Raw genomic sequence first — 26,162 nt, forward strand, 5'->3', positions numbered from 1 at the left:
TTCCAAACAATGAAGATTTTTTACCTTTTTCATTGGTAACATGCAATATTTCATATTGAAACAGTATTTGTTTAGTTATGATTGTAATGCTCAATTGTGTATCCTAGGTGCTATTTTATTTCGCAAATTTGTATGATTTATTATTAATTGTCGTACTGTTTGCAAATATTTTGTAATTATACTCGTGTTTATGACTAAGTTTTAAGTGTAAGTTACGTGTGCCAAACTGCAATAAATCACTGCCTAACTGTAGCACTGTTACTAGCCTAGTTTAACAACGAATGCATTTTACGTACCTCATTTTTACCTACGACTGTTTACGATCTCAACTTTGTGCCAATCTAACCAACTTTTTTACAATTTTGTATCTATTACATAAATGAAATATCTAATCATCGCATCATACGACTTTGAAAGAGGAAGATACGATTTATGTCGCTAAATAAAAAGAAAATATTGGACTTTGTGAAATTAATCACATAATTCATGAATGAAGAGTACGAATTATCACTACATATATGCAATTCCCACCCTAATTCCCCTTGAATTAAGCTTTGTATAAACAAAGAATGATTGATTATGATTTCATTAGTCGCATACATAATAAGCACAGACAACAATGGCGGATTACTAAACTGGTTCCGCAATAAAATGATCAATCAATCACAAGCCACTATAGGTTATATGAAACGAATGAATGCTTAATTCTCTATGGTTTTAAATGACATCATAATAGGACCCCTGGGGCCTACTACCAACTCTAAAAAGATGGAAATGCTGTGTAGGGGCCAATCTCGCTTCTATAATTGCAACTGTCTTACTGTTAAGTGTGGTGGTAGACCCCTGTTTACAATTAACATTTAGCGATCTTTACTGGAATAATTTTATATGATAAGTATACTACTGAATGTTTGATAAACTACTTAATAATAAACCAATACTAATTAATGTATACCAATGGTTAAATTTTTGTCGTTTCTAAATAATAATTGTCGATTTGAGCCGTGTTTTCATTAGGACAAAATAAGAGATTGAACAGTATTTTACTGTTTCCAAAAGTACTTGGGTGCTTACTCGGTAGCTATGTAAATTGAATTTGAGAGTCATATTTTTTTTAAATCAAAAATGCTTGATTTTGCTTAAAGGAATTGATAGCTTCGTTCACTTAATAATTTATTATTTAAACAGCTCTATACAGGATTCAATTAAAACTTAAACTGGTTTGAAACATGAACTACGTGTTAAACCTCAGTGTCAAATAACTTTTAAAGCAACATAAAACTAAATAACCCATCTTTATAGACAAAGCGCTGTTAAGTAGACAATTGCAATTAAAAACAAATAATACAATGAATAGAATTCTAACGTCTCACAAGACTCGAACTTGCGACGCATGGTTCAAGCCAGTCGTTCTAACAACTAAGCTAGCGAGGTCACTGGTCAACATTTTAAATTTGTTCATTGTATCATGAAATGTCTTAAAACGAACTTGACCGATAAGACAGTTTTATTTACTAAACCTTTCATTATAATATTCTGTGCCACTAACCGCTTGCCCAAAACATAGGTAATACGGAATATGGCAACATTTCCATGTTATTTTCCATTATTCCGCCATTTTGTTCGAAATGCTCCGATTATTACCAAATTATCAGGCGGAGGAATTAGACCTAATGAATACAAGGCTCGTTAGCTGTTCACAGTAGCTAGATATATGTGACTTAGTTAAACGTGTAAATAGTTAAATCTAGCCAGACTGATGTGTAATATCTATGTTAATTCGGAGCTTACATTTGTACATACATTTTGTAGATAATTTACGAACTCTAGTCAATTTTTAATAAATGTTTTTATGACAATATAATTGTATTGTGTAAATAACGAATACTTAAGTATCTATGTGAATCTGTTTCATGTAAAATAAATCTATTTATCGCGTATTTTTGTTTTTATTTTACACATTACGCCTGAAAATCATAAAGTGATTTTTTACAAAAGTTGTCATCTTACAAAAGCAGCCCAGTTCATGTATACAATGTAGAACACGTTTATGATAAAAAAATAAGTATTTATGAGATTTGAATAAATTTAAAATGCAATTTTTATTCAATATTATGATGCAATTCGTAGTTTTTTAGAAACACAGCTCTGTTGCGAGCGCGGTCCGAGCCTTGTAACTATGATGAGGGCGCGGGCGGCGGCATTTTTATCATTTTTAAGAGCATATTTCAGATTTCTCTTGTTTAATTTTTCTTCGTACTTATTATCTTAGTTGATGACAAAAAATAATAATCGCGCCTAGGGGTATTTTACGTCGGATACATGAACTGGGCTGCTTTTGTAAGACGACTAAAAAATCACCGTGTATTTTAATGGACTGGATGGATGTCCCACAGCTAAGCAAAGTCCTCCCCACTATTTTCACACTTGTCTATGTCAAGAGCCGCGAGTGACTGTTATAATATCGGTCAAGTGCGATTCCAACTCGCGACACTTAATGAAAAAAATGGTCATACATTAAACTTATAATCGTACCAATCGTTGCTAAATTTCGATGTTCGTTTTAAGTTAAACTTTAACAGAAATATACTATGTGTGAAATTTTCAACCGTCTAAGTTAAGCGGTTCATGAGATACAGCTTAGTGACAGTCTGACGGAGAGAGGAGCCTTTATAATAGGGTTCCATTTGTAATACTACACTACCCTTTGAATACGATACCCATACAACTTCGTAATTTATAAATAAATAAATAAAATAAATAAATAAATTACGGAACTTCGTAACAAAAAGGCGCTACCTTAATATATACTAAATTACCTATATATGTTTTTGTATAATGAATAAAAAAGACATTAAGAATGCTACTCGCTTGGTAACCGTTTCAAGAGTTTTTTTAATTATTTTTTTTAATAAAAACGAATCTTTGCAACAAAAAACAGCGAAGTGTTTCTGTTAGAAGAACGAAAGAAATATATTCATCCTATATTTTTCCTCGTTGAAAGCATGGTTTTACCTGGTACTAGAGCTCAACCATTCTTTCCGTTCCCAGAACTACGAAACACAATAAATGGACAAAAGTACAAAAGTATTATTAAATTCTTTTCATTGAATGTAGGTACAGTAGAGTATTACGGAGCTATTTGGAGAATACTTTAATATTATAAGTCAAAGAGCGCAAAGTAAAAACGCAACATTGTAGCTCCGGGCCCCGGATTCCAATATGAGACATTCCGGGAACGCGATCCCGGCCCGGAATCCCGGCATCCCGGGATCCCGCTCTTTCGATATTGCTCGGCTTCCAGTAACGCTGCACTCGATATTGTCCAAATATTGTAAAAGATTCCTTTGACAGGCAACAATGTAATTATTTCGTTAATACATCATAAATTTTATTTTTTGATAAGTTCATTAATTAATGCGCATATCCTGGGCGCTTAACCCTCTTCACCGAACTGAATTCCCATATTGTATTTTTTAAGAACAAAAAAGTACAATCTAGTCTTCTTCGTAAAAAGTACAATCTTGATGAAATTATGAGACAAAGGGACGCTACTTCGCGTTACATGAACATTATCAAAACAACCACAAAACAAGAAAAAAACAGAACAGAATTGAGAATCTGGTCTATTTTGCAGTCTGTTGATAAAAAGACCACAATAATTTATTCTCAAAATCTGAAACATTGTGAACACCAACATAAATAAGGTTTTTAAAAGGGTGATACCCAATTAATAGTTCATATTTACAGTAAGCTGCTTATCACATCCCAACAGTCAGGCATTGTGAAGGGTACGTAATTACGTATATCTGAGCCGACCTGTACGTATTGACGGCCTTTCCTAGAACCTGAAGCTGAGTTAATTATTATAATAGATTAAATTAATAATTCTACGAATTAAAATTGTATTGTTCAACATCAGTACGTGTAATATTATTCGTTTTTCATTTGATTATCTTAATAGAATGTTCCACAACTTTCACATAACGCCATCTAGTCTCCAACTAAGCAAAGCTTGTATTATGAGTACTAGACAACTGATAAACTTACTTATATATTTCTTAACACATACATAATATAGATAAATTACATAGAGACACAGAACAATTGATCGTGCTCATCACGCAAACATTTGTCCTGGGTGGGAATCGAACTCACAACGTCCGGTATAACTATCACTGTCACTAACCACTAGACCAGGAGGCCAGTCAAAACATCATGTATAAATATCATATGCAGTATGTTGAATAAAATCGAATGCTTCATAAAAATATAACCGTATAGATGCCTCGCTGATGGACACAGGCCTCTTCCCGTATAGAAAAGGTTTGATCATTAATCACCACGCTAACTCACTGCGTGTTGGTGATTTTGATCCCAATATTTGAAATTCACGTTTCGTCATGATGTTGCGAGATTTCACACGTAACTATAAATTAGACTTTATCTTCATTTGGTTAGTAAGTATAGTTCACAGCAAAGTTCTTCAGACACCATGGTATGATGTTCTATGAAGATGATTGGATACGAGCAGCCGGAGATTGATCTCGATGGCGTGCAATTGGGGAGTCTTATGTCCAGCAGTGAACGAATATGGGCTGATGATCATGATAATGACATAAATTTCCTCTTATACTCTAAGAGCACACACAAGTTCGACATATTTAATTACTGGGTACTTATACTTTCTAATTAATAATTATCTAATTAGAAATCTCAACAAACTGTGGTTGGTCACTACTACTTAAAGTATCAAATGAGTCGTTTCATTTTTCCTTCACAGGTTGTAAGTATTTATAGAAGATTTCTATTTCCTCGCACGATACAATCTTTTAGATGTCTTTAACGACATTCTTGGCAAGAGCGGGCTGATTATCTTTTTCTCGTACAGCTTTCATATTTCATTTTAACTTGCTTTAAGTACCTCCTTTCCTATTTATTTTTATAACGGAAATAGAGTAGGGATTTACTCAGAATTGTTGATAACGTGTAAACAGTTTTCTTAAAATTCTTTAAATATCGACTTTTTAAGTACTTGGAAGTACGTAGTTTTTGTTTTTATGGATCCGTACCCAAAGAAACCTTATCACTTGGATGTCTGCCCGTCTCTAACCAGCCTGCATTTCATGAAATGTAATATATAGTTTAATATTTTCACAGAGAATAAGCATGGGTAACGATTTTAGCTTTGCATTTTTTTTTATATCCGATTCTTACGTAAGGTATACTGTCACAAGTTTGACTCGCACTGACTAGTTATTTAAATTTTATCAAGACGAAAAGTAACCGAAAATTAGTTTTGAGATTTAAACTATTTTTTCAAGAGAAAATATAGTTCCTTTGTTAAAACATGAAAAATAGATTGACAGAAATCTCTTCTTTCATTGAGACTCATTGTTTGAAAAACGAAGTGATGGAAAAGGTGGTACTTAAAACTTATATGCTGACAATAACTTTAATTACGCCCTTAATCCTATAAATTGCCTTTTGCTCTACAATATCCATCATTTCATCACTCACCAATCAATTATAACAATCCCATGCATTTCATGATATTGAATTGTGACGGATTACTCGAACATCAATTAATTTAATCATCGCTGATAGTTATGGCATGTCCATGATCCCCGACAAGCGAAAATCTACACTCAGGAAAATTAATATTTTGTTTCGACAAGTAAATTGAAATGTTAATTCCATTGAACATTTTGAGAGTACAATAGGTACATATAAAAATAGGTTTCTCTGATCGTTCTTCAATCACCTGACTGTTTATCATGAACATGATATCATTTCTGTATGTATTACTGTTTTCTTCAATTTAAATAAATCTCTAACATTAATATATCCACTTCGACAATGGCATCTTCGATAATGGTACATGATTCTCGCACTTTTTAAAACGCGTCTTCATTCACGACACGTCTTCTTCTTACCGATATAATTGTAGGAATCTATATCTATACGTAAGCTGCATACGTAGATTATATCTAAAGGATCAATAATACGATGTGAAGCTCAAAAATAACATTTACGCATATGTAGTCAGATGTAGTATGTAAATATGTTGTATGTAGGCACGTTGCACCGCCACGTGACCGGGGGGGTTTCCAATACGCACTCACACCAGCACAGCGCCATGACTACTGAAATGGCGAACACCCCTACGAAAAACATGATGACGCAACTAATATACACTGAAAACATACGGAACATATTTTTTCAAGGAATAAAAGAACTCGTGAAACTTACAAAAGCATACCGCTTCGTACATTGTTCAAACCCATTAAAACGAACTATAAAAACAACTCACCTTTGTTATAAAAACATGTTGAACTATGTAAAAAGTAGAAAAATTGTTCGACTCCGGCATTAATCAAGTTATCCGCGGCGCAGATAATTTGAAGTTATAACTAGCTCCCCTGAAGAATACTCTCTCAGACGGCAGCGGTAATATTTTTTCAGTTTTATTTTCCGATGAAATATTTCATAATCCGTTCATCCAGTGGTCAGTAAAAGGGGAGAATGGGGTGCCCCCTACTCTTTTTCCGCGGCGAGTCCATTTAACTAGCCAAACTCCTCCCCACCCCCTGCCACCCCAGCCTCCCCTATTGGGGGGCGAACGTCCACGTTTGTTCAGGAAAAAAACGGAAAAATGCTCTCAAACAAAAACACGAATGGAGCGTTCAGCGCGAATCGAAAATTAATTACAGCTTTGGAGTGTTTTTTGTATCGGTTCTGCCGCACAAAGCTTAGCCTTTAAAAGACACTCCGCGGTGATTCAGTTGCCTTTGAAACAAAGACATACTGTGTACCATTTACTTGTGTTACTTTCAAACAGACAAAGAAAAGTAGTTGCCTTTATTTTCTAACTCTATTTAGATTTTTTTCTAAACAACTCTCCGTTAAGAAATTTAATCGTTTCACAAACATCGAAGTTACTTGCAAGCAGACACCCATAATCAGGACAAGCATTCGTGGATCACACAAATGCTTGTTCTATGTGGAAATCGAACCCACGACGAAGCGCTCAGTCGGCTATTCGTGCAATTGAACTTTAATAAAAAAAATATTTTAGGACATCTACAAAAGAAAAAAAATCATTACAGTTATCTGCACTATGTTTTGATTCTAAATTAAAAGCAAGCGCTAAACCTTTCGTCTAACATTTATTTACAGAAATCTGAAAAGAAACACAAAAAAGGTCTCCTACTTCGGCAATTGAACTCAACACTCGTCACCAGTGTGCAGTTCAGCAGTATGTCTCTTTTTAACTATTATATCTTATTCTCATTCATATAATCGAAAAAATCTACCCTGGAAAACAATGCTTTTTTCCCTTTTATTTTGGTTAATGGAATCATTAGAAATATTATGATTATTAAATTACTTCGAACTTTAAAAAACACATTAATTACATATATTTTAAAGTCTCATCTCTAAATCTTAAATTCTCTACCCACCTTTAAATAGAATACTTTAGTACTTGGTAAATATTAAGTTGCGTTTTTGTTGCTAAAAGTTTACAGTCACTCGAATACAGGTAAGTAGCGCCATCTAGCAGAAGCAGAGTAAACTATTGAAAGGTAGAGTCTTGCATGAACCGAGTCGTGAAAAGGGTTGTTCTGATCAACTTCAAATGATAATTGGTTTTAATGACTTCTAAATATGTCGGTCTATGATTCATTTCTATAATAATAATAGGATTGGTCTGTTATTGGCAAGAGATTTTATGAAGTAAAATAATAATAATAATAATTTTGATTGAAAACTTTGAATTTTGATTAAGATAGTGCTTTTAGTATTTATCATCCAAAATTGAGTAAGTCTTTAGTGTACCAGGTGCATCCACATTGCGTAGCCATGTGTGTTTACTTGCCTAAGTAACCTGCTCAAAGTTTTATCATAACTTGCACGATGCTTCATGCTGTTTAGTTCACAAGATTAATGTTATTTATTAGACAGCACCCGGTATCACCACTTTTTTATAGCTCTGGCTGTGGAGGGGAATCCCTGAAGTTGACAATAAACTATTCTTATGTTACTCTTGTATCTACATTACTAATTTATTCTTCCTTCTTCAAGTATACTTCAAGAACCTTAATGTGGGTGAACACGTCCTTCCCCTCTCTTTTGTACATAAATTGTTAAATTAATAAAAATGTAAACTTGAAACAATCACCATATTCAATGCAAATAAATTCCTTTCTATAAATAGAATCTATGAATGTGAACTTAAACGTTTGTGATGTAACATGGCATGCAATTGTTGAATGTTTAAATTACCAAGAAGGGCTTCGATCCATACTCGGGATCAATGAACTGTTGTGTCACTACGTTCACCCTATGACTTATAGTCAACCAATAAAACAGAGAATTTAATGTTTTTAAACATTGGTTTTTATTTTTATGCGAAGTGTCATATTTATATTTTTTTGGCCAAAAGATCATTATGTAGGTACTACACGATCAAATAATTACCAACTCTCCTTTGAACAACTTTTGTCATTTGTCTTTTCGTGTGGTTTTATTTTTTAAATTGACTGGCTGCAAACTTACCTAAGTAAATCTATTTCTTCATTTTCAGCCTCCTTGTTTGGTGAGGATAAGAAAACTAAATTTTTTGTTTCCGACCAAAACCAATAATTTTAATTGAACTCAAGACACTAAATTACATTAAGTGTACTCTAGAAAACAAAAAAGTTATGAGTGTACAAATTCTAAAATTTTTTAAATACACAGTAACATCTGACCACAGCTTAAAGTTGTTGTAGTAATTACAGCTGTTGTGGAAAAAAGAAGCCGCATTTCATGTATAGTGCTGTCTCGCTTCCACCTCTTCAAAACAAAATACTGTCAGACGTAGCGGTAAGCGCTCTTACATAAAAACTGACTCTACAATATAAAACTACGTACCCCTATGTACCTACTACACTAAAACGAACAATATAAGGTGCAAATCTACTATGAAACGTGAACACAGTTCCTAACCTAACAAAGCGTAAAACAAATTGTTATGTACACTGTACACGGTGGGAATTTTGCTATTTCTGCCGAATCGAAAATAATACGAAAAACGAATGTGACTGACAAAGGAGGTTTTTCACTAAATTTATCGAGTTCAAATGTTACACAGGTATCATTTTTCTTTTATTAACGTAGTATACACAAAATAGTAAAAAAAAACGCAACAACAAAGGGCTTATTTCTTAAGGAACTACCAGCAGACCTGCGATAAGGAAAGTGGTTGATATTGGCAATCAACAGTCTGCGAAAGTACCTACCTAGGTTTTTTTAAAGCATTAATTATTAATATGAAATTTTTGTCAATAAAAGTCGATACGCATAACTGATTTCTGTGTATTTAACTGGGTTTTTTCCAAGAATGCGTCATTACAAGCACGGGACAATCAAGTCCAAACTAGCTTTAGATCATTCCAGTAATATCTTTTAATACCACCCATGAACCCATAATAATTTCCATTCAATTAGATATTTCAAACAAAACAAGAGAAGGAACATAAAAGCCTTTTAATAAAACCCATAAGCTTTATCACAATAATTGTTTCAAACATAAATCGGCTTACGTTGGCTCCCACAAATTTATTATGCTCGCACAGATGGAACAACAAACCGCTCCTTACCATTTGAAAATTACATTTAAATGGGAAAGAAGATACTTTGAAAACCCAAAATTGTCACTAATTGAAAACGGCTCATAATTTCACGCCCTCTTAACTAAATTTGGATTATGTCTATCTTTAAATGAATTGAATCTTGAAACTGTTCAAAGTGTCTTTGTAATGGTTCTAATTTTACTTTTGTAGCTCCGTATTAGTCTGGAAGTGAAGCGTTCATTTGTGTGATAACAGTCTTAAAATAATTTTGCTCGACTTTACTTTTAATGATCTTATTTTCATGTCCTCAGCCTGCTTGGTCAATAGGGTCTGATATCATTCATTAATGACGGGAACCATAAAGAAAGTTTGAGTTTTTAGTGTCTATATGTAAAATGTAGAGTCAATATTTACAAGAAAGGTGTAGGAAAAGCCAGTTTAAGCCACAAAATAAATTTATTTTCATAAACATCTAAAAACAAGGAACAACATGTTTTCCTCTACAACGTCAATGTGTCTACAACAGTGTTTAAAGCTCGCGTGAAAGCATCGTGTGCATTCTAAGTTAGCTGCGCAGCGTTCGAGTCGCGGGCCGGGAGCGCGACTACCTGCAGTAGCCCTCGCCCTGCAGGAACAACCTGAACGCTTCCGCTATCTTACTGGGCTGCTCCTCCAGCACCATGCCGCAGTCAGAGATGTTCAACCACGACGTCTTCGACGGGTCCAGGCGACCATTGAACGTCACGGTGTCGTCAACGTGCGGCGACAATGCTCCCGTCACGTTCAACACCGGCACCTTTATAGAATGCGTGTCTCTCGAGATGCTCAGATCCGTTCTACGCAAATACGAGTCAATGAACATAGCTAGGTTGACGGGGTTGACGTGCGAGAAACATTCTTTGTAGACCTGCGCTAAGTCGTGGTTGCGATCGTCAGTGCTGCGCCCGAAATGATGCCACATTAGGTAATCCAGCGCCCCCTGTGTCATGCCGCTAGATCGTAACTGTCTAGTGTTTATTTTCTGGTAAAGCCATTCAGTCCAACCGGCTTGAGTTGATGTACAATTAATCAAGACTAGTGCGTCAACCTTCTGAGGGCTAACGAGAGCATAGCGCGCCAAAATATTCGCGCCTGCACCAACTCCAAAGCCGATGAAAGATCTAATCCCAAAATGTCCGAGGATGAAATCTATTTGGGAAGCCAATGCATCCATGCTTGGGTAAGTATAATCTTCTGGCAGTGTCGGAGCGCCTTCTTCCTGGCCCGGCGCGGTTACATGATAAATACAAAATTTCTCCATTAAAGCTCTCATGTCAATAAAATTAAAGAAAGCCTGGAAGTTGGCGGCATAGTTGAGTCCAAGGTCATGGTAGGTGATGATGGCGCGCTTGTTGCGGTCCCCGCGGACGGCGACCAGTAGGTCCCCGCGGGACGTCCTCACCCTCTCCTCCACGCATGCGCCGTCGTTCTGCAATCGTCTATTTGATGGGAAATGTAATTGAACGCTTTTTAGCTCGTCTTCGAAATTATCTGATGACATCATATTGAGTAAAGCAATATTTTCGTGTACAGTTGTAGGCATTTTCTTATTATGAACGAGTGGAACTTTCATCAAAGCCGGCAACTCTCTTTGTTACGTATCGACCTGCTCCAGGTGATGTCAAACTGTCAGTTCTTCGTTAGTTTCCTTAATTTATTAACGCATTTGATTAGCCACTGTTAACGAGTCTATGTTTATAACATTCATACTAATAACACAATATGCGTTGTAGTTCTACACAATGTTTATTTTGTCACTGAGTCACAGCATAACACTATATAACTTAAAACTCTTATATTATCGGCAGTTTTGTGAACAGTCTATGTTATTTTGTTGCAATTATCGCAGGAAATGGTCAATAATGCGTTGACCGGGCGAGCGTGAGCCCCAGTACGAGGTTGGTTCGGTACTGCTCGGGTGTTTCCGTCGCGGTTCGACCTCGGGCGCGGGGCCCGCGGCTCACTTCACTCCGGTGCCGACCGCCGCACATGCGTAGCCGGCATTCGATTTTTATTGTCTATTCTATTACGTTATTTACATTGCTTGTCTATTCAGCTATGATAATGTAATAATCGATATTTTCAATAAAGTTTATTTGTAACATAGGTCAGTATTTGTTTAAGGTAAAAATTAACCAGTTGGATATTTCAATACATCCATATTCGGTAGTTTTGTTCACCTGCTACATGACATAGGAAAGGGCCTTGACATATTTAGACGCGGGTCGAAGTACATCTTTGAAGGCCTTAAATTATGCGACATTATGAATATTAGTCTAACACTTATTGTGAGTGAGATCTAAATAGCTTTAGTAGTTTATTTTTGTATCTGCATACTTTAAAGTTCCCGCGAATATCATGCTTTTTGAATAGCAACAACGTTGTTTACGTAACATGTAGTAACTTCAGATTGGTACTTTATCATTGTTTTGCATAAATACTTTTTTGTTTATCTCTTGTTACGAATATAAATAAAAATAAAACTGCTAGTTTGACTGGAGTTCGATTTTTTTAGTTTATTTGGATAAATCCTTTGTGTAGGCAGCACAAACTGCCTTTGTTCTGGGTAATTGGAACAGATTAAAAGGATCGGGTTTTCGACAACGTCCGCATATAAATCCTGCAAAAAAATATTGAATGATACTTTGAATTCATGTCTTTTTCAATATCAGTTCGATAAGAGTTATTGTTGTAAAGCAGCAGATGTTAGTGTGCGATATCATTATTGCGGGTTTGACAACCTTTTCAGACCATATTATGTTGGTAGATGAATGCAATGTTTATGAATATATTTGTCTAAATACGATAAACAAAAGACAGGTGCTAGAGCGCGACACGTCATCTAGCTACCGCAGAATGTAGTTGAAGTACTTTAAAAATGGTGAAAAATCTTGTTAAGTATTTAAAAAAAGCATGAATTAAAAAAATAGACGCATCGAAACAGGTGCAATGTAGTATCTACTTAATGCCTGCACAGAGTTAGAGTTAGGTTTTGTAGAGTCAACCAAACTTTAACAAAACCTTTAAAGAGAGTAAGTAGACCGGCCACTCTAGCCAAATGACATTTCAACAGTCGTTAACGTTTGAATGTATGGAGATGACAGATCAATGTCAAATGACTTATCGAACGAAATAACATTTCCATACAATCGAAAGCTTTCTATTGACGTTAAGGATTGTAGAAATGACACTTGGTTAAAGAGGCAGCAGTGCTGAGGTGACTAATTCCGAAACCCTATACTACCCAATACTATACTCTGTTATGTATTACCTCCGGTAAAAATAGAGTCAAACTCGACATCTATACTGTATACTAATATATAAAGCTGAAGAGTTTGTTTGTTCGTTTGAACGCGCTAAAGATTAAGTAAGATAATCGTAGATTAAGTAGTTCCTGGTTCAAAGTGAAAAATTATTTGTGATGAATAGACCATTTATCGAGGAAGGTTTTAGGCTATATACCATCTCGCTGCGACTAATAGGAGCGAAGATACAATTGAAAATGTGGAAAAAAACAGGGAACATTATTCATCTTCGAGGGATTATTTTCAAAAATTGTTACCTTATATCTTCTAACCACGCGGACGAATTCGCGGGCAACAGCTAGTAGCTAAATAAAATCCCTAGGCAGTAGATAAAGTTCCTATTCAGAAATGGGGATAAACGGTAAACAAAAACATGCCGATATCGATTATCTGTCGAGCGGCAACATGATAAACATCTATACAAACCGATCACTTAGAAAGTAGGCAGCTATAGCTTAGCCTAGTGTGTTATGGCTTACCTAAAGCCAAATAATATTGTGGATTTTACCGATAATTATCGTTCTCGATAATGGTAGTGTAATACATATATATACAGTTAATGTATCATGACTTTATTTATTGTGTTATTTGTATAAATTATTTGTAATTGTAAATAAGGGCCTTTATGCAGCATTAAATAATAAAAATTGAAATGCAGAAATACAAAAAAACGTCTCGTAAATCATTTGGATTATCTATTTAGTTGATTTGCAATTTTTAAGTTGTTATTGTGCTCGACAGAAGTGTTCTCCTTCAGAAATAACAATAAAGTTTTCAAGTCCAAATTTTCGCATGTGATCTCATTTCAGGTCCATATTTTCACGCAAGTATAAATTAATAATATAATATAATAATATATTCTGGGACAACTCACACACAGTTATCTGATCCCAAGCTAAGCAGAGCTTGTGTTATGATAACCAGACAACTTATAAACTTACATATATATTTCTAAATACATACATATTATAGATAAATTACACCCAGACACCAGAACAAATGATCATGCTTATCACACAACATTTGTCCTGGGCGGAAATCGAACCCACGACCCCCGGTATAGCAGTCAGGGTCACTAACCACTAGTCCCGTCAAATTCATAAACAAGTGCTAATCAGCCGATCTGCTCAAGTATAACATCTATTAATTTCCGTCATTAGGAAGCGCTCAAATAAATGAAATTAAATTTAGATTTGATTGGTCACGTGACTTAAATCTGTCTTCTCCACACATTTAATAGTTGTCTATAAACGTGATCAACTATCAAAATGTGTAAATTATATAGTTTTCACTATTAAACAATAAAATACACCTCACAACAATTAATTGAAGCAAAAAAGGTGCACTAATTATAATAATTTGTTCCATACAAATTCGGACTAACGACGGTAAACATTCCATTAAGGCTGCCTATTATATTTCGGGTATTACAAAGCAAGAGGAAGAAAGTCCATATAATTGAGCCCTCAAAGGCTGGGCTCGCGACAAACACTCGGCAAGATAACAAGCTCGTTTTAACAGCTACGGACCTTCGTACGACACCCACATGTTTACAAAAGAATACATTATATGTATAAACATGAACTTTTAGCTTCACACTCGTCTTTAATAGCCTGTGTAAGTGCGATGTGATTAGTCAGACGCATTGTTACAAGAAAACAGGGGCTGGTTTTGTGCACATGTTACTTTAATAGCGCTTGGGTATCATAGTAGGTAATTTTGTATTATAATTTCCTTCAAAGTTACATGTATGTTTTCAGGGTTATCGATTTCAGGCTTTAAGGTTATCTTGCTATGAGATTGTAATTCTCAACAATTAAAATTAATTAATATCAGTTTAATAAACAAAAAAAAAAATTTATGTTAAAATCAAATGTTTTTGTTTGAGGCATGCCTTTATTCAGGCACTTTTAAAACATAACAGTAATTATTCTAGGTGCACGGTATACAATAATAGTATAATCAGAAACAATAGCAAAATTAAAAGTCCCATTAGTAAAACTCGCAAGGCCCTTGCATATTACAATTCTAAGGTTAAAAACGGTTCCTTACAGCTTTCTCGCGAGGAACTAGCAATGTAGTTGCAGCCAACTAGCTATTATTCTAGATAGCAGGCAGATAGCCAGCTGCGCGCTATTTCTTGTGTTTTATTATGTAAGAAAGTAAAAGAGTTTTTACATCGCACAGGAAAGGGTTTCATAGATAGATTTTAGACATAAAATCGGGATAAAAACTATCCTATGTGTTAATGAACTATCTGTGTACCAAGTTTTGTCTAAATCCGCTCAATGGTTTTTGCGCGAAAGAGGAACCAACACGCACATACTTTGGCGTTTATAATATGATTAGTTTAGTAATTTAGTATTGAAAGACTCATCTTTAAGGCAATAAACATATCTAGCACACTGACACGCTGATCTTAGCCAAAACTTGAGTTATAACGAAACTGAGTTCTTCAAATTTATAACCATAACTATTTACAAAGAGATATATTATGTTATGATCAAGGACGTTTAATGCTAACATTGAACAAAGATACGGTTACATACCATCCTTTTTCTCAGACGGAATTAACTTTCTGCATGTTACAACTTATAATTAATTCAATTATTTACTTTCACTGAAGTGTAAAGTACTAATAAATTAACATGACAGACCGTCTCATCATTATCTTACCTGCAACAACAGCAATAACTAAAATCCAGTCTCATAAAGAAACCACAAATAGAGAACTTTTGTTACCTACTACGACAGCAAATGAATTCGTTCAAAGACTCAGAGGCAGCACGTACGCGTATCAATTGCTATTCAATTTATATCCCTGACCACACACACTTCTGTAAGCCATCTTTTATTTGGCAAAGGTATCTAATTTATTCAGCATTCTAGCAAATAGCAATACATTATTACTTCGAAAAGGTAAAGGCGCAAGTGAGGCTTATAGACGTAGGTACATGGGATATAGAAAGTCATAAACAGAACATTTCCGAACAATCCTGAATAAGATTCGAGTAGAATCCTGACCAAAAAGAAATTGTCTCCGACGCTAAAAGATGTTATGTTGGAAGTTTGACAGTTAAGTCTGTGTGTCTATTTGTGGCAACGTTGTTGTAACTCCAAGAAGGGTAACTGGATTTCGATGGGATTTTTCAGGGTGTTTTGATGAACAACTCTAAGAGCTAGTTTTCAAGTGGCATGTAGACAAATATACTTTGGTATTAGAACGTCATTTACAAAGTGGCGGTCTCGAATTCAGGCGTTAATTTAAGCTTAAATAATTATTCCAAACTGTGTGTTACTTTAAAACCAACCAAAAAATACCAAATTAAACAAAAAAATACCGTCTAATCGTTACATAAACACCGTTTTTTACCATACAAACAGTAAAAAAACATTATGATAGCCAATTAATTTGTTTAAATGATGTTAGTGGTGACATAAAACAAAATAATCATACGTTAGGTGGGGAAAATGAGCCGTTAAATAGCTAATAACAACGAAAATCCTTTACAACACCCGCGTACACTTTATACCCGGTTTATTAGGTTTTAAAACAATTTACGAGCTTAATTGCGCTACAGGACACCCTGTAATGGCTATCGCGTATCGACAGTAGCTGTGTGAACAATTGTTTATCTTAATTACAGACTGTTGTGGTGTATTAACAGGTATATACTCGTATAATTGAATGTGACGCACACATTGCAAATGAAATGAGAAAATTGAATTTAAGTCTAATGTACGAATGCAATGTATGCTACCTAGATTTTGGTATCACTGACTGCTTTTGGAATATATTGTTGACGCTTATTTAAATATCATCGGAATTTCACAAATTATGAAGTGAAGATAGACAACCGGCACCGTATAAATGAGCAATTTTTTAAGAACTTAATAAAATTAAGTTCTATCAAGAAACACTGCGAAGGAGGATAACCTGTTATATGCAGATTATTATAGCTTGTGGATTCGCTATATAATACTATTTTTCATACAAATAGTACGGCTTTGGACCATGAAGTGAATATCCAATCCAACAGAATATTTCTTTTAAAACTGTAGTATTATTCAATCTGTTTTATTATACTCGTTAATCACTAAGCATTTACTTATTAATTATTTGGAGGGAAATTACAATGAAACGTAGACTCCAACCTCCTACGCATTATTTATTCAAGTTGCACTTTAAAAATAGACTATATTTAGAATTGTGTAACCTCGATCACGCTATTGAGCAGTATAGGGGCGACTGTAACCTTTATCGACTCTTGGATCTATGTCACAACCGCTGTTCATTAAAGAAAGCTTACATTATTTAAACTGTGGCACGTTTTTGTTTTAAAATATAATAATAAGGCCTTTATCCAGCACTATCTATATCTGCCGAATAAAACCATCAATTGTCAATTTATTAATAGGTCTAGTCGACCTCGGTCTATCCTAAGTCCTTAATCATGAGCAGACGCGGTGGCGCACAGTGGTCCGGATTAAAAAAAAAGGTGAACATAGGATCGAAAATGCATATTTACCTGAAAAAAAAATCGTACAGGAAATTTAACGCTGATTGATATTATTACTACCACTTTTCAAAAAACTGCCCCTTCACGTGTTTTTTTTTTTATGTAGCCTGCTTTTGATACCAATGCTGGGAAAAGACCTCCCCCGTTCTCTTCCACATCTCTATTCTTTGCAAGTTCTGGCCACGTGCGCGATTTTTGCCCAACAGTCAGGCTGCATTCGCGCGACGTGACCAGCCCACTCCCACTTTAGCCTGGCTGTTTTTTCCCCGACATCTGTTACATGCGTTATGGAGCGCAGTGTGGTGTTTCTAACTCGGTCTGCTGGTTTGACGCCAAGTATGCCGCGCTCCATCGCGTTGGCAAATCTTGAGTTTGGACTTCTGGTGTTCTGTAAGTGACCAACTTTGAGCACCGTAGGTTAGGTTAAACATATCGTCACACTTTAGTTGACATTGATATTACAGCAGCTGTGATTCTGTCAACATCTAGTGCATCTACCGAAGTTCAGATTAGGAATCTTTTTGTTGACCTCAGCAGAAGAAAAGCCGTACAGAGTGTCTTTTGGACTATTCGGAGGAAGAACTCACTTTTGCATCAGTCTAAAGACTTAAGGTAGAATAAAAATGACTTAGCTCGTGTTATTGACCATATAACAAATAAACAAATTAAAGAAATTCGTGAGTTCGTGAATATCACACAAGAAAATTTAACAAGGTGTAGGTGTAGACCAACGAGGACTTGCTCAATAATTTTCTGATTAGTTCAGACCCATATTTATCCCATATTTCAATTCGATTTTTTTCCAGATATAAAAGAGCTTCTGCTACCTGAGGGTATCTAGATCTGCAGGAGTTGCAGACTGAACATGATCCATTAATGTAAACGCGCCAGATTTATTGTTAGAATGGAGTTTGTTGGTATTATATAAAAATAAATACATTAAAAAAACTAAGCAAAAATGATTATTTTATCATAACATCACGCTTTATATTCCCGAAGGAATCAGCAAGGTGTATACTATACTATAGCACACTATGATTTCGCCAGTTATACTTAGGTCCCAAGTAATAGCTAATACACAGATGGGGCGCGCGGGATTTGTTTTATTAAAAATGATATTTTGGATTAATTTCGATAGAAAAACTCGTCATAATGTTAAGATAATTCAACATTAAGTGTTGATCTTAGAATCATCGTAGATGCCAAGGCCGCAGAGATACGCAAGCCATTTATATGTCGTCGTATTAAAGACAATAAGTACTTATCAGAATATAAGGTTTGCTCTTGCTTTTATATATATAACAAATACTTTGATACTGAACGGAGATAAAAATAAAACAGTTTTTCTCCCATACATTTTTTTGTTCAATTTGTTTTTTCAAGTGAAGGATCAATTTTTTAAGAGTCGACCCCAACGTAGTAGAGAATGATCTGAGTTGGGCAGAGGTAGGGACGATGATGATGCTTCGCTGTGGTATTACACCAAACAGCATAACACCACATTCACATTTACAATTTCAGCATAGAAAATAAAGCACTAAACGCTACTCCTAATTCCACCTAAATATCGAAAATCGGAGTATTTCAAATTGCCAGTTAAGCGGGGGTCGCGTGGCATCGCTTTGACATGCGAGCTGTGATTCACAGCGCATTGTTCAATGCTGCCCATTGCACTCCAGTTTGTAAAAGCGTCGCGTCAAAGGGAGTACTGTTCCAATTTTGTCAACTATGATTTTCATTAACTTAGTGGTTTTAGGTACAGTGTTTCTGGTACGGAATGTGGTAAGTTTGATATATTTGTTCATTCTGTTTTTTAGAGTTTTGTTGATTAGTTTTACCTTTGATATTATGAATGTAATTTATATTATTATTGTTGTTTTGAGTACATTATGCTTTTGCATTACTGAAAATGTCCAATCAGTTGTCAAACAACGACATATTACTATTATTACTCTCTGTATATTTATGCACCTTCTTGCTTCTTGATATCTCTGCATCACCTTTTTAGGCATTAAGTCCGCCATTTTGAGATTAAGATTTCAATGTTAGTAGTTGAAAACTTAATAGATAAAATGTATTAAAAACTTTGAAACAATTATGAAATTACGTAATTTACTACAAGGGTATTTGACTACGGCCGTCCGGATAATCGGTAATCCATACTACCGAGGTCGGGATAATAGAGGTTCTACTATAACGAAGCTTTATTGAATATTTTTTGTTTTTTGTTTTATGGCCACATACAAGGTCGTAAAACGGTAAAGGTGAAAAGGTGTGATTATTAATAGACCTTCAATGGTTATTAGGTTTATTCTTTTACGCTAGAGCGATTAATATGACAAGCTGTAGTGGGAGCGAAATGGCTCCCAAAAGCAAGATGACTGCACGTATAGCCGAGTGGTAAAGGTCACCAGGCTCAACCCGCTGTGCGCGTCTTCGCGGGTTTAGTTCCTTCGTGGGACAAGTATATTTGTGTTTCACTTATGCTTGTTCTGAACCCGGATCTCTAATTCTCTCTCTATGTGCATGTGACTTAAATATTTGTGAAGTCCCCGCTTTACAAAGTATTCAAATCATATACTCTGAAACAAAGCTATAATACTGTTATGAAAATAATAATTAAAGGACAGAGGTGTTCCAAACCTAACTAGGAGAGAATTCTCACAAAACATTATTGGATCCACGTTTGCGGTCGCAATCAGTTATTTAAGGCTAATCTGCATTAGTGAGGCCTGCGTCACGTACTCTACTCGATGCAGTAGAATCGGTCACAGAAAATGCAGGTGCTAATTAAAGAGTCTATAACAAAGTATGATAAAAGAGATGTGTTGTTTAAAAAAGTTAACAGAGTTGATTTGAAAACAACAAACATTCTTATTAGCACTAGATTAAAAAAAAAAGAAAAGATGTTACGAGAAAACTTTAAGTGCCAGGTAAACAAGGAGTCTATCACCACCGGTCAAAGTAATATTCAGACTTTCAGACAGCGAGTTATATGTTGTAGAGCGGTGTCAAATTCAATATTATTCCTTTAAGCTACGGTAGTAGCCCACAGCGCGTTTGTAATTGTGAAAACTAGACACAAGCGCGGTAGGTGGACGACAGCGGTGACAGAATGGTGTCCAAGAAAGGAAAAAGAAGCGTCGGTCGTCCGGGACAGACAGAAGAAAACAGTAAAAATTCTCACGAAAAAGCAGTTTCTGAACAAAGGCTGTGGTGATGGTGATAGTGACGATAAAAATAACCTCTTTTTATAATAGAATGCATCTAAACTTTACCAATATCACATTTCACATCATCCAATTCCGCGAATTGCTTGTGTACGGGTTGCGCGAAGCCGTAACGTATTAATTTAGCCTCATACACCTCATAGGTACGATCCATGCGCTCGCATTAGTGTTCGGCCCCCAGGAGGGAACGTTCCCAGTAATTATTAGCTAATACCAGATGTTAACTTGTTTACCATGTTTATAGAGCTAGTTTATGTGTTTTGTTGTATTTAAAATAGTGTTGTTTAATTAGAATATGCGGATAATTAGTTTGATAGTTTTGAAATACGAGTTGGAAATAAGACATACGATAGAGAAAGTAGATAAAATACAATTTACATAGACATTTAACGGTGACTTAATTTATCAATGCGCATTATGATCACATTGGTTTGGTTTTACTCCGAGGCCCTTTACGGCCCCGTTTGCGACACGCGTATTTTAATCGTTACAAAGCCTGACTAAGTGACCTAAGTACTATATATGATGGACTGTTAAGGAGTGTCTTTTCCTAATGGTCCTAATGGCTGCAATGTCTTTTCGAAATCAGCCTAATACAAATATGTTGAAGGAAAAAAATCTCGGAATTTTCTAAGAGGGTGCAAAGTCACATCCTTTCAGTTTTAATGAATTAAAAAGTCTGATTCTACATTGTACATCAGCATAACGAAAAGTAGAAGAAGAATTAGCGTTATTCTGTACAATTTTCTTTATTATATACATATTACTACCAAGTATAAATTATGCCTACATTAGTAACACAAACATGTATTTTCAGATATCCGACGCACCGAAGTTCCGTATCTTAGCGCCCCCGTTTGTCTGCCCCAAAGACAAAGACGCTGTCGTAGACAAGCCAGACAATACGTTTGTGACGTAAGAACAATTATCATTAAATAATATTATCACGGGTACATTATTGGACAAGATTTCCCTCGCTGTTGTAAGAAAATACACTGATAATACACCGTGTAATAAGCTTATGTGATTTGTTGATTCTAGTAATATTGGTAAAGGAAACCTATTGTATTTTTTCTGAAAGAAATTTCTTAAGAGTTTCTGGACACTTTGCTAATTGAGCATCTTTTGTTTTTCATGTATCGTGTAAATAATGAGCTCGATAAGACAGATATCCTGTTTATGAAGGTTGTAAATGGGACGGTGGATGTTTCTGAAAACCATTGATATATAAGTCCATCAAGCGACCAAGACTCATAGAATTTCGTATATGCCTAGACAGATTATGTGATGTAGGTATAGTAACATAGGTCATTTGAAACTCGCTTTACAGAATCTATAATCACTCGACAAAATAAATGTTATTCCAATCCTCATCTCCAATGTGTTTTCTATTTTTAAATTCCATGTCAAGGATACTTTGAAGTAAAATTGGTAGTCTTTTAGCTTACAGACGGAACCTGGTGAGAAGGTCAGATATCACTGGACGGTGCGCTGGGTGCCGCTTGATGCGCCGGCGCAGCTTTTTACTCTGAGACTCTGGCGCACGGTCCGCCAGCTCGAACTTAAGCTGAACCAGGAGCAGTTGGAACCGAACGTCTTCATTATTAATAATACTGAAGTATTCTTTATTAATTTGTAATTTTTGCCCGTTTACAAGATTATTGGTGTGCTGTATTAGCATGCTGCGGGGTACATTTATGTCTATCAGTTACCTAGTACCCATGATACAAGCTTTGGTTATTTTAACACTAGATGCCTAGATGGATGTGAAAGTTATGGAATATTATTATTCCACTTATATTTTTCTACACTACTTCTATTCACTATTTCTAAATACATTAATTTATCATATAGATAAATTACATCCAGATAAAGAACAAATGATGGTGCTCATCACGCAAATATTTGTTCTGGGTGGAAATCGAACTAGCGACCTCCGATATAGCAGTCAGGGCCACTAACCACTGGACCAACATGCCAGTCATTCTATTACCATATTCTTGTATTTTATTCAGCTACTTAGCGGCGTTAACTATACCTTCAACGTTACTGCCACGTCCATAGAAGATGAAGATGAAGAAGTTACGGAGAAGATGTTTAACATAGACAATATCAAGGGAGACCAGAAGCTGATGATTGAGGGTCGTTCAGACATGTTCGCTATCACCCTGGTCGGAGGCCAGATGACGTATGCTGACCTGGACTTCGTTCTAGAAGCTCAGGTCACCGCGTGTTTCAAAACTTATGATTACTATGTAAGCATTGTTTAATAAAAAAAACTACTGATGAATTGAGTACCTTCCCTTTTCTGAAATTGATTGAAAAGATTTTCTCTCTCATTTTAAGTTATTGGGAAAGGATTTTCAAAATTAAATATGGCACTATTTTAAATTATCTGTCCGGGGATGGTGCTACAAATATTTAATAAGTGGTTGTAACGTTGCCGAAACTTATGTACTATAAATATTTTAACTATTTCCCTTTAGAAAAAACACGTAACAAATAAATAAAAATAGCTATGCTATAATGTCTCTTGAATTAAATATTTAAAACATTTTACTTATAATACCTAATCCTAATTGTATTTAATTTTCCTCCGATTAACCGAAAACATCTTTGGCTCACTTCAATTAATCAAAGTTTACTTATAATTGAATCAAAATTAAAACCATAAATTTTCTTCTTAAATGAGATTTTCCAATCCTTATTTATGAAGCCGTTAGTCCAGAGGCGGTTATTAATTCTCGCGTTAATTTCATTAATTTACTTGTAAGGAACTGTGAACTAAAGTATTACACAGTAAAATGTGTAATTATCCTTATGTTCATACAGAAGATTTATTGTCAATACGTTATACTTTTTCCCAAACTGTTCTACCCACGGCTCTACTTGTGTGCAAAATATGATCTAATACCCGATCAAAAACAGCTCTTCAACTACATTATAATTCTTGGGATTGAATGTTTCTATGAAGTACGTTTTATTTAAAACGTTACAGCGTTTAAGTCCTGATAGCGTAAACAACAGACAAACTTACTTTCGCATTTGTTAATAGTTAAGAAAATTATTTTTAAAAAAGATAGAAAACCTTTACGTATTTATTTATAACGTTAGTCTAGAGTCTGCATAGATAAATATTCTTCAAACAGACATGTATCTTTACTTCATAAATACATCTATTATATTCTCTCTCTCTCTCTGTCTTTCTCTAGTTTGTGTGGTCGGTGACAAGCGGCGAACATAAAGTGAACGTCTCGGAGATCGAGGGCTCAAGACTGGAGCTCAGAGCCAACACCCTAACTCCGGGCCTCTCGTACGACGTGGTCGCTCAAGTCTACAAATATTCCAACGGAGAATTTATCACACAGGTAAGTTTCAATAATGTTCATGAATATAGTATGCAATATTATTTAGGAGGTGATTTGGTCCAACTGAATTATTTTATTGCATTTTGTTTTTGTTTTATTTTTTTTAGCTATTTATTATATAAAGTTTATATTCCTGTGAAGATCTTAAGGTAGAAATACAAGAAATAGAACAGAAGAATGCGACTGCCTCACAGTCCTTCTTCTAACTCTATCAATGCGACTTCTTTCGAAGTGTATCTGGAGTCTATGGCATATAAAATTCAAGTATATAATATTATGATATCAATAAAACAATCAATTCAGCATATGAAGGTCCATTGCTGGACATAGGCCTTTCCAAAGTTTCGCCACAATACTCGCTCCACCTCACTCAGCCACCTAATTGTCTCAGATGACGATATGTTTTTTTAGAATTCCTTGCCGTTAACTGTACAACACCGAGGTTTGAAAGTCAACTTCAATGTGGATGAGCTGCTGATATCTGCAGACACTCCTTTCTCTCTACAAACTGATATAAGCAAACTCGATTATATCGTAGATGGGTTATCCGTAAGTGCTTTTATTGTTTATCAATGTTATATGAACTTTTTTATGTTGTCCAACTGCTTGGTTTTTAGTTAAGGTAGATATACTATAGCAACGAACAACATCGCCTTTCCCGGTGTGGAAAAATCCCGCGATTAGTTATCGGTACTAAAAAGGCCTGTGTTACTAAAAACTTTTTCGAAACACTAGGCCTACGCTACCGCCACATTTTAAAGTATAATTTTTGCGAGGAGTACACCGTGTAATTCGCTGTCACGCTTTCACAACCATAGGAATATCACTATAACACTTGTCTGGCCCTTCTTGGTGTAAATCTTAATGTCACACAACCTGATACCAGTTATGTTGCTATGCATACATTGAAGACACCTTTTCCGCAAACTACCTAATGAATAAGTCCTTAAAAAAATAATAACCTACACTTTATAGGTGACATGGGAGTGTACATTCGACGGTGACCCTGTTTATAGATTTGACATTGTGGACGACGGGTCATTGTATTTCCCATTGGGACTGTCCGACTTAGGCGAGTAAGTTCAGTACATTTTAAAATACATACTAATTTTTTTCTTGCTTTTAATTGCAACGTAAGGTTTGCAGAAAGGTTTTGGTAAAACCGTGAGCTGTTTAATTTTGTGACGGTTTTATTCCACAGGTATATTGTAAAAGTAAACGTAGGAATAGTTGGCCAAGAAAGTACAGTTCAGGCGAAGACACGTGTCACAATAGTGGAAGCTCATCTGCCTGTTATCGAAGTAAGTTGTCACAATAGTTACTTCAATATCATACAAAACATTAAAGTCATCATCATTTGTCTCAAAGAACCCTCTGTTGGTGATAGGCCTCCCGTAGTGTATACTATCCCCCGTCTCCTAGCAATATTAAAAAAAATAACGGAAATTCCAACAAGTGATGAGCAAGCTATAATGTTTGACTTACATCGAAAACTGTTTATAAGCGTATATTATGTAAACTATAATATGTCTCTTGTGGCCCTGTATATTTTTTACTTATCATCATAATAACAAATTTGCTGCTTAAAACCACCACTATAAGTATACCGCGATCGTTTTTATTTTAACCTATTAAGTGAGATAATTAACTATTCATATAATATGTTTACATTACCTACAAAGATCACCGCTTTAGACAAAACAAAACACATTCTATTGTCTATGGGATAAAAGTGAGAGACGATTCGTGGCATTTAAAAGCACCGCATTTAAAGAGGAGATAGATTAACAATGACCATATATTATAAAGGCGTATTTTTGACATAATTTATGATTTCTTAGGATTAGGTATTTTGTTATTATTATTTTTTATTACTGTCCCATTTATTGCATTTACAGGTGGACTTAATGCCAAGGCTATTGAATGAAAATAGTGTTGTAAGTCTGGATGCTAATGTGAGTGACATGACCCCCGGATGTTCCATCAGTTGGTACTTCACATCTAAAGAATGTCTTCAAACGAATTCACCAGCATCAAACTGTAATGATAATGAGGTGAGTTTATAATAAAGAAGCATTTTGAC

The 26,162-nt window shown here is 35.2% G+C and overlaps 1 pseudogene; it reads right to left on the minus strand.

The window, feature by feature from the left end:
• Positions 1-10,054: 10,054 nt before the first annotated feature.
• LOC113498944 lies at positions 10,055-11,577 on the minus strand (annotated as a pseudogene).
• Positions 11,578-26,162: the final 14,585 nt, after the last annotated feature.

Source organism: Trichoplusia ni, chromosome 11, assembly GCF_003590095.1.
Source record: "Trichoplusia ni isolate ovarian cell line Hi5 chromosome 11, tn1, whole genome shotgun sequence".
Lineage (NCBI taxonomy): Eukaryota > Metazoa > Arthropoda > Insecta > Lepidoptera > Noctuidae > Trichoplusia > Trichoplusia ni.